Below are 11766 nucleotides of genomic sequence, written 5' to 3'. Positions count from 1 at the left end.
TACAATTTTGTTTTTGCAGCACATTTATAAAACTCACAACCGTATCAATGAGGATTACGCCTTTTTTCTCATGAGCTGTTCCTTCTAACTTTATTTATACTGCCGGTAGACGCATAATTGTCCCATGTTTGCTGGGATTCCCTTGGTCTATGTCCCTTTAATTTCCCCGAACGTTTGGGTCCCAGGTCCGATTACATCACATGAGTGGAATAATCGGTTTTTTAATCAATTTCCCAACGAACCGCATACGAAATATCATTGGAAACGAATCTCTCAACTATGTGAAAATTGTGGAACTGCACTGAGGATAATCCGCTCATAGTTAGGCCGATACAATTATTTAAAAACAATTTTGTCCACCCCCTCGGATTTTTTTTACCAAGAAATAATATTTTGAGGGGGCAACATAATAAAATTCAGATAATTTCCAGGATTTTCGAAATATTCTCTAACGAATCCGAGGAGTTTTTTTTATTATTTTTTTTTTCATTTTAATATTTATTTCTTATTATCAGGGTTCGTAATGCTCACTCAATCTCAGGAGCACATGATTTTCCCTCACGAAAGTTTTCGGGGAGAAATCGCTTTTCGGGAAAGAAAAACAGCCTGGAGAGTGATAACAATTTTTCGCTCACTTCGATTGCCGCTAAACGTTGGTTTGCTCTTTTTCTTTCATATTCGAGTCTTTTCGTGGCATCATCAATGCAAATGGTAGTAGCTTATGTGGAACAAACAACTTAACGCTTTCATACAGATAGCGTGGTGGTGTGGCTAAAGTAAGCGCATCCCAACAGCTATTATTGTTACTATTCTGGGTTCGAATCCCGGCGCGGCCATACAATTTTGTTAATTGTTCTGCGATAATTCTCGCGAAAAGTGAGTGAGAGGTAAAAGTAATGAAACGAAAAAGGATTTTCATCTAATAGGCAAGATTTTCGTTCATCTTCCAATGCCAATTCTAGAGAAAAGATTGATGGGTGAAAGATGACCCTCAACATAAACACCGAAACAAGATTTTCCCTTGGCCCGAAAAACGCTTGCTTTGGTCTCATTGAAACGAAAAGTCGGAACCCTGCTTATTATCCCCCCCCCCCCTCCTTTCTACCTTTCGGAGACCAGTAGGACAGAATGTTAATTACATATTTGTAACCGATCGCCTTATGCCTTATTTGCCTTATCGGCGAGAATCCTTTTTTGCCTTTCTCGTACAACTAAGTTGTACCGAAAGGCTATCATTTCACTCCGAAAACGAACTTTTTATAGAAGCCTCTGAGACCCATAGTATTATATACCAATCGACTCATCTCGACGAGCTGAGCACATGTCTGTCTGTCCGTGTGTATGTATGTGTGTATGTGTGTGCACAAAAGCTATAAAAAACATTAGACAACTTTTCGTATAGTAATCCTTATTTTATATCGATCGGTCATTGCGTTTAAGAGTTATGAAGAAAATGGTACATCGGACCATATAAACACCATATAAGGTTGGTGTCTTAACTAAATGCGAGAAAGGCACCACCAACGCTAGGTGGATTAATCTGGGTTTTTTATTTTGAGATTTGTATGTACGCACCTACACTCAGGAAAACCGACACATACTTTATGGAAAAATCCATGTATTTTGAAATATGCATATCATGCGTCGCCATATACTTAATTGCATACAAATTTACACATGGATACTATGACCCACATGGATAGTATGTGTGAACACTCATGCAATGCATGTGGGCGCATGGAATATATGTGTCGAAAATATGGAATCCATTCCGCTACCCCCATTGCAAAAATCCATGTGTGAACTCATAAATATAATGCGGAGTTTTTTGTGAGTGTATCCAGTTTTCCGCGAGCGGTAATGGCCGCCAGCTTGCCTGCGGGTTAGTCTCTGATTTGACGTTTCTGGAGGTCAACTGCACCCACCATTCGAGCATTTTGTTCAATGCGTTATATAACAAGGCTTGAATTCACTGAATCAGTACCTTCTTATCCAGCTTTCCACGCTCGCCATAATGGCGGATGCTATAAAAAATTTGACATTAACTGCTTCCCGACACTGAACTGAATTTTCCATCCAAGCAAACTTATATCTTTCGTTACCAATAACAGCCAATGTATTGTTTGTTGATCATCAATAAGAAAATTGATAATGGAATTCTTTCAAATTTCATATTAAAGTACTTATGTTTGTTTTATTTTAGATATTTAGATACCCTCATAGCTGTATGGACATCAAAGTTCCGCAAGCAGACAATCTGATCTCAAAATCGATGATGAACATGGTGATTCACGTTTGCCGGTGTAATAGCAGATGTAACAATATTAAGGATCGGGAGGTACTTCGAATCGCACAAGGACGCCAAGATATGTCATCTCAAGAATGTCCATGTCCTCGAATATCGATTCACTGTGAACGAAATGTTTTCGACACATTCTTTTCGTATACGCAATCTAGCCCTTCGCCTCAAGCAAAAGAAAATTGTTCATTCCATCTTTGTCCGTATTAACATCTTCATTTTTAATCCAGGGCAAAAGCAGTATACTCCAGTCAACAGTACAGAACATCTTGTTGACCTCACTGAACCTCATTCGCATATCAGCATACAATATTATCAGACACTCTCTTGTCAACAGAGGAGGTGGCTTAATTTTTTTGTGGTGGAGTTGTATTGTACGTACAAAAGGGAATCAATGCTACCCCTATTATAATACTCAAATCAACATTTAACCCTGAGATTCCAGTTTCGAGTTCCTTGTCGTCCAAGCGATGATCAGCAACCTTAATATCGGCGTGGCAACTATTTACAATCCTATTTGCTCAAATCCCCACGAGAATGTTATGTAAAGATGCTTCTTGATCTTCTTGATGTTTGGTTCGACAAGCTATTTGTGGTCGGAGGTTTCAACATTAACGCCGCCTCCACTTAGGGGCCCTCCATGCTGAGGGTGGCTGGGTTCGATTCCCGGTGCCGGTCTAGACAATTTTCGGATTGGAAATTGTCTCGACTTACCTGGACATAAAAGTATCATCGTGTTAGCCTTATGATATACGAATGCAAAAATGGTAACCTGGCTTAGAAACCTCGCAGTTAATAACTGTGGAAGTGCTTAATGAACACTAAGCTGCGAGGCGGCTCTGTCCCAGTGTGGGGATGTAATGCCAATAAGAAGAAGAAGAAGAAGCCGCCTCCACTTCCTTGCCAACAGCAAACCACAGAGCATAACATCGTATAAACACTACATAAACAGGTTGAAGTGTGTACTACCAATGGGCCCCACACGCATAACCGACAATACAATGACTACCATCTTTCTTCTGATCACAAACTATCCTGACTGTATATTCAGTATTCACGTTGCATCAGCACTGCAAACTAGTGCAAACTCTATTACAAACCACGAGGTAGTGTTCTCGCTTGCTAATACGTAAATCTACTCTATAAACTATCCTTGTCAGGAACTTCCGTGCTATCGACCGGCGCAAGCCAATTTCTCAACGAACATCGAGCAGGTAGTTTCTCTGAAGGAAATGGCGCTTTACCAACAGAACCCAAAAAGATTTAGAGGAAACAACCAAGGCAAGACCAGGTTATTAGTTCCTGGCAAGACCACGTACGGAAGCAAAACCAAGCAAACTCATTTATTTTCGGTGTCGATAATTGTGTTTACAGGTGAGTCAGATGAGGAAGAATGAAAGGACATAATAGTTTAATGAAAGAAAATGGGATCTCATCTGTTCCAGTAGCATTCGTCTGAATCTCGTATCTTTTGGAATTCTTCGCTGGTCGTATGGCAAAAATTGAGTTCTGTCACACCATGAATATCCACTGAGCATGGAGAAACAGCGGTTGACAATCTGGGTCTGTCCAAACGTTTAGTCCATCAACATCGGTTCTTTCGGGAAGTGAGCTATTCTCGTACATTGTTTTGGACCCCCTCTGTCTTCATATTGTTCCACAGTTTTTGCGCAGGCAGATAGTGGTCGCATAGCATTTTTGGCATCACACACCTTTTTTAGCCACGTCTTCTGTTGATGGGAAGAGAGTGTCTGATAAAATTGTATGCTTGTATGCCCAGGAATCAAAACGGAGAAAGACGAAATGAACAATTTTCTTTAGCTTGAGACAAAGGGCTAGATTTCGTATACGAAAAGAATTAATCGATAACATTTCGTTCACAGTGAATCGGGCAGGGACATTCTTGAGATGGCATAACTTGGCGTCTTTGAACTATTCGAAGTACCTCCTGATCCTTAATATTGTTACGTCTACTATTACACCGGTAAAAGTAAATCATCATGTTCATCAGCGACTTTGGGATCAGATTCTCAGCTTGCGGAAAAAAACACATTTTGATGTCCATTTCATAAAGTATTTGGTTTCTAAAATAAAACAAACATTAGTATTTTAATATGAAATAATGGGAATTGTTCGAAAAAAATCCATTATCAATTTTCTTGTTGATGATCAACAAACAACACATTAACTGTTACAAGGGGTGTCTCACATAGATTAAATTGAATTTATCTGCAGAAATTAACGAAGTAACCAAAACTACTTTATTTCGATTTCAATTGAGTTTGGTTATAAGACCAATTGCTGATTTTAGCAACGTAACGTATAAAACATCTGTCAAGTCAAATGATGACAGTGATAGTAACCAACAAGTATAGACTAACGCAAAATGAACTCCCCCAAGAAATTATGACGTTTGAGCGGGTCGCATAATGAACGCAAAATGAACTTTTGTTCGAGAAGACGACCCGCTCAAATGTCAAAATCCATCGGGTGAGTGAATTCGATGAACCCCTGCATAAGTCTATTATGGAAAGAAAATATTTATATGTGAACTATCAGAAAACGTCTATAAATTACAGCAAACAAAGAAAACATGCTCATTGCTAACCCTTAGTTAGAGTAATAGTACCAGATAGTTACACCATTGTAACATTAATAAGATATTAATAAGTTCTTTTTGGGGGCCGTGTTTTTACCTGGGTTTCATATTAAGAGAGAGATTAAGCAGAAAGATTAGAAGAGATTAAGCAGAAAGCAAGATGCTCTTCCACTTCAAGAAAGTAGATGTTGCACATATGTATATGATATAGATGTAATCCCCAAAAGACGAATCTTTTATAATTTCTTGGGCTTAGTGAATAAATCTAAATCTAAGCTATGAAGGCCAGCTGTTACATCCTCATCATACGCATTTCTTCAGTTGTAGAACTAAGGTTGAGGTAGCAAGTGCAGAAGCCCGGAAATGACTCGAGTACCTAATACGGGTTATGGACATCCAAGTATTTCTACATGGGATCAGAGCATATTATAATAAAGTCTTTTACAGGATGACGAATATAACATCTGTGCTGTAATTTTTCAAATTCAAGCTCGAAGTCAACAGAATAATAAATTTGTAGGCAACGGGCAACAACAGCTTAGTTCTTGTTAATATTGCTGAACGCAATAAAATTTCCAAAGCTATTTTCAGCTGTTTTCCTTGTAAATCATCTCGGCAAGGGTTAGTTTTCAATCTGAAATAAACAATGAATATATTATTACATAATGTAAAAAAAATATCAAATTAGAAATCATATCCATTTTCTTGTTGATCAAAAAATAAACAACTTGATGTCATTGGTAACTTATAAAATCCACGCTTGCTTGGACTAAAAATACAGTTCAGTGTCGCAGAAGGTGTGTTGCAAAATTCATCAAGTTGTAGCTATGAATGCCATTCGCTTCAAATCGAATTTATTTCGATTCAAATTCGCTGTGATTGTTAACGGTGAGACACCCCTTGAACTGTTATTGGTTACGGAAAATATATATAGTTTGCTTGGATGAAAATTTCAGTTCAGTGTCGGGAAGCAGTTAATGTCAAAATGTTTATAGCATCCGCCATTATGGCGAGCGTGGAAAGCTGGATATGTCACATTGGTCAGAATGCTCGGAGCGGTGGGTGCAGTTGACATCCACAAACGTCAAATCAGAGACTGACCCGCAGGCAAGCTGGCGGCCATTACCGCTCGCGGAGAACTGGATAACCATCCACTACCCCAGAACGCACTTAAAACCTCTTAAAACAAATAGGACAATGTAATTTTTCCAGATTTGTTCTTTTCCTTTTTGTTCCAGATCTTTTAATTCGATCTTCGATCAAGTTTAAAATTATTTGTAAATATTTGCAACTCAACATCAGTAAAGAGTTGCAAACATCATCAAATATTTGAAGTTTTGACAGTACACGATTTGTCATTTCTACTAATATTTGTTTTGCGCGGTGTTGCAAATATTTGATAAACGAATATTTGACAAGTCAGTACACGCAAAGCAAATAAATTTGTTGAAATTTAGCAAATATTTGTCAACCAGACAAACAGTGCACTGAATGCTTAAGAGTACCTTCAAGTTAAAGGATGCGCATAAATGTTGAGTGAGCATCTGTAAATGCTACTGGGAGCAATGCGAGTATACCTCAACATATGACAGCGGTCGGTGTCTCTCCGCCTTTTACACATTGGAGTTCGAGTAACAAGGTTGTGTGGCAGCGGAGCGGTTCTTCGCAGTAATAAACGGATTTCACAGGAAAGATAGGATTTGTTTTCATCGGGAGACGTTTCCCGATGAAAACAAATCCTATCTTTCTCATGTGCTTGAAAGAGAAAGATGATTAAACGTCAGCAACCCTTATAGCCCAAAGTCATTTGGCATAACGACCGTTTGGCATGACAAATTTTTTTAAATTTTTTTTTTTATTATTGTTTTTTAAATTAAATATTTAATAATCAATGATTTCAGGGTTAATGGTTGAGCCTATAATCGCCGTCTTCAGTGGGACAAAAACCTTCACTACTGCTTGTAACGTCGGTTTCGGACCTCTAATAAAACACTCGCACGCGTTGTGGAGTAGTCAAAGTTCAACTGAGTGTATTTCCATTCTGTTTCAAAGTCATTCTAATTCTAACAGGTAAATGGCAAACATGTATAAAGGTATTATAAATAAAGGTCAGTATCCCAAGGTTTATATAAATCATGTGCCCGATACTACATTCCTCCCATTCTTTAAAAATCAATGTTATGTACATCAAAATCTTTCAAATATGCTGGTTGCTTCGATTCTCTCCGGGGCCGAGTTTTCATATCATCTGTCCTTTTGTTCGGTACGTTAGTTTCATCACTGCTCGGTCGATTACCTTAGAATCCGTGCTGGTTGCTTCCATCTCTAGTTGATGTTCGTTTGGCTTTTCTAAGCTATCGGTAATCGTCGGAAATAGTTTCTTCACGTGTGATACATTCCTGTGTATAATCCTTCCTGTTTCTGTTGACTGTAGAGTGCAATCTGAACCATTACGGTGAATTATCCTATACTCCTCGGGATCAAATGCCGTCGAGATTTTATTATCCTTTTGGATTCTTTTTAAAACAACAGAATCACCGTTTATCCGCATACTCCGCTTTCTTCATCTTCCTAATATGATCACGATCCTGAATCTCTTCCAATATCGTAGTACCCTTGAACATAAGCCCGGGAAGTTTATCCTTTAGCTTTCTTCCAAACATAAGGGCCGATGGAGTTACTCCTATCGTTGAGTATGGTGTAGAGTTATGCATTAACACGAAGGAGCGGAGGTCCCACTGCCAGTCAGAACCAGCAGTCTCTTGACTTATTTTTATAAAAGACAGGAACACCGTCTTCGACCAGAGGTCGTACAGACTGAACACTTAACTTAATTTTCAGGCGTTTACCAATTGATCGATTTATCCTCTCGACCTCCCCATTGGCTTGGGGCCAGTATGGCGTTGTTCTCCTATGCTCGATGCCGTATTGCTTACAGAAATCCTGGAGCTCGCTACTTATGAACTGAGGACCATGAGACAAATGTCCAAACCAAGACAAGCGATGACAAACCAATGAGTAATACGGATGCAGAGATACGCTACGTGATGGGCGAGAATGTTTTCAGGTTCATAGTTGGAGGAGTTAGAGTTGAAATGACCATCGATTCAGGAGCTGCAGCCAAACTCATTGACTACCGCACATGGAAAACATTACAAGCCAAGGGTGCAAAGCTAACGTATAGTACTAAGGTAAATCGCTCCTTCAAGGCATATGGGTCCCTTGAAAATCATTGGTATGTTCACTGCGGTAATCGTAGCCGGCGACAGCAAAGCGATAGCAACGTTCTATGTCGCTGAGAATGGAACGCAAAGCCTACTGGGAGACGAGACTGCTAAAGAACTGAAGGTTTTAAAAATAGGCTATAATGTGGGATCCGTTCAAGCCTCGGAAATATTTCCGAAAATAAAAGGAGTTTTAGTGGAAATTCCTGTCGATCCCAATGTAAAACCGGTCCAACAACCTTACAGAAGGGCACATTTGCGCTGGAAGCTAAAATTACCGAAAAGCTACAAAGCTTACTGGATTGAGACATCATCGAGAAAGTCGATGAGCCGTAACCGTGGGTATCTCCCATTGTACCTATTCTCAAAGGAGAGATTGGAGAGATTCGATTGTGTGTGGACATGCGCAGAGTGAACAAGGCGATTCGAAGAGAAACTCATCCATTGCCGATCGTCGAGGAACTGTTTGATGGAATAAATGGGGCCGTTCGTTTCAAAGTTGGACATAAAGGAAGCCTACCACCAGGTTGAAATTGCGTACGTACAAGGGAGGTTACAACTTTTATTACAAAGCAAGTTTTTTTCAGGTAATTGAATGACAGAGATTTGAGTAGTAAACTAAATTTAAACTAAAATTATTTTTGTTTATTCATTTGTTTTTGTAATATTTTTTTTTTTGTATATTTGACTTAAACACAATTTATTACAGATTCAAGCGGCTCATGTTTGGCATTAACTGTGCTCCAGAAAGTCATGGAGTCTGTGATTACCGGGTTGGATGGAGTCGTTGCCTAGCTGGACGATCTGATAGTGTCGGGACGAACTTAAGAGGAGCATGACTTTAGGCTGGCCCGGCTTATGGAGCGCATTCAGGAATGCGGAATTTTGAATTAGGAAAATTGTGTGTTCAACATATCGTTGGTCATGCATTATCTAGCGAAGGTATTCGACCAATGGAAAATAAGATTTCGGCTATTGCATCATTTAGAACACCGACGAATTTGTCCGAATTACGAAGCTTTTTAGGTTTAGTAACATACGTCGGGCGATTTACCCTCTTTTGGCGGATAAAACTGAAGTAATATGCTGCGTATAGGTGAAAAGTTTGAATGGCAGGAGAAACACTCAAACGCATTGGAAGAAATCAAAATGGCGATTTGTGAGTCACAATGTCTTGGATATTATGACCCCAATGAGAATTGTGATAGTAGATGCCAGCCCAGTGGGTTTAGGAGCCGTTCTTCTCCAACAGGATAAAGATGGCCGTCGAAGAACCATAGCTTTTGCGAGCAAAGCGTTGATAGACACTGAACGGAAATACTTCCAGATCGAGAAAGAAGCTTGGCTCTGGTTTGGGCTGTAGATAAATTTCAACTTTACCTTCTCGGCAAGAAGTTTAAACTTGTGACTGATTGCAAATCGTTGCTTTTTTATTCAGAGAAAGGGCGAAACCTTTTTTTTTCTAATCTCGTTTATTTTAGGCTCACTCGCCGTTACCAGCTTTGCAGAGCCGAAATCATGTATTATAATTTCTTATAATAACCCTTTCCACTTTTATTTTTCCCCGAATAAACTTTATTTTGAGAATTAACCTCGGAATTAACTATTACATCGTGGCCCGTGTTTGGAGAACACTGGTCACAGCACACTTTTTTAGCTGCAGCCTCCTCGTTGTTTTTCTTTGAACGTCGTCGTTTGTGTGTAGCTTCGTTGAATTCGGTTGATGAGTGTGATGCTTCATCGTCAATGTCGGTCCACTCGTTGTCGCTTTGTGTTTTTCTTTCTTCAGCACTAGGTTCTATTGTTGCAGGATATGATTGCTTTCGCAGCACGCTATCAATAGGAGGAAAGTCATCTTGTGCGAATATTCCAACGGACGATGGTGTCGATGTCGGTAATTGTGGTTTATCATTGGATGACGATGTTGTTTCCAGACATTTCTTGCCACGATGAGCTGGCTGGCCGCAATGACGACAAGACTTAGGCTGGTTTAAATAAGTTACCATCGACATCTCGTTGCCTATGGTTACGAATGATGGAATATGACGCAGTAAATTCATTCGCAGCACGCGCACCCCATTCGGTATACCAGGAAAGTAGTGCTTCCAGGTTTCATTTCTGATAGAAATAACCTCGCCAAATTTTAGCATGAATTCGCTAACAGTGGCGTGACTCATTGTAGGTGGCAAGTCATGCACCCTAATAGTCACTGCATCGCAATCTGCATACACAGGAATCCGAAATTCTTTGTAACCCTTTGTGCATTATACGCTTACAATTGTGCTCGGACTGGTAGTGCGAGACAATTTCATGCGACTGCATCTCAATGAGCACACAATTGCGCGTATTGTGCAATTGAATGCTTTTAACGTCTTCATATTGGAGTTTTATTTCACTCTCCAAAAAGTGTTGCACTTTTCCTGGCTCTGGACGAACAGGAAGAACACTAAAATCGATCACCAGGGTGTTTTTCCGTACACCACACATTTTTCCTAGATTGCGCGAATGAAGCGAGAGCAGAAAAGAAAACACAACCGTCGCTGATGATGTGAGGCTGCAAACTGAAAGGGCGAAACCTTGTGCACGGATCGAGAGATGGGTATTGCGGCTCCAAGCGTATGACTATGAAGTATCGTATGAACCAGGGTCAAACCATTTGGCAGATGTTTTCTCACGGTTAGCTGTCTCGCAACCAACAGAGTTCAACTTTTTGCATCTATCAACTGGCACTGGCCAGCATCCCGCATGCTGTTACTGTTCAGGAAGTTGCCGATGAAACATCGAGCGATGGAATTTTACAAAAAGTGATCGAAAGTTTGCAAACTGGTAGATGGAGTGAGCAGGTAAAAGACTTCAAAAAGACTTTTGATTCAGAACTGTGTGTCGTTCAGAATCTGCTGTTGAGGGGAGATAGACTCGTTATTCCCGAAACTTTGAGACATCGAACAAAGTCGCTCATGAAACACACCCAGGGAGGGTGGCGATGAAAAGGAGACTGCGGCAAGAAGTCTGGTGGCCACATCTAGACGAGCAAGTAGAGGATTTTGTGGAAAAGGTGCAAATTATGTACTTTAGTTTCCGCCCCAAACCACCCAGAACCACTTATTCGAACCAAGATGCCTGAAAAAGCATGGGATGACTTGACCATTGATTTTGATGGGCCACTTCCATCGGGGCATAATCTCCTTGTTATCATCGACTATTTCAGTCGATTTACAGAGATAATTATCATGAAACAAATCACAGCAAGCTTGACGATAAAGGCATTGTATGAAACATTCTGTCGGTTTGGAATGTCGGAGACTGTTAAAACGGACAATGAGTTACTGGGTAATGGAACGTACACACGGTCAAGCAGTTTGACCAACATTGACTCCACCTCTCGTTTATTCAAAAATCCATCAAGTTTTACCAACAGCGGCACGAACCATCAATTTATTCGACCAACAATATCACACACGAACGACCGAAGCGCCAACTTGAGCACCAACCATCAAAAAATATATGGGGGTTTATGCAACTTCACTACAAATGCTCAAACATGTTCGGCGAACCTTGACTCCACCCCGACAACTCAAACCAAAATCAAACCGTTTTATTTTTTTCCAACCGAGCCGCTAACTGTCAAATGGTTGTTCGAACAA

This window comes from Armigeres subalbatus, chromosome 3 (assembly GCF_024139115.2).
Source record: "Armigeres subalbatus isolate Guangzhou_Male chromosome 3, GZ_Asu_2, whole genome shotgun sequence".
Lineage (NCBI taxonomy): Eukaryota > Metazoa > Arthropoda > Insecta > Diptera > Culicidae > Armigeres > Armigeres subalbatus.
This window is presented reverse-complemented; position numbering follows the sequence as displayed.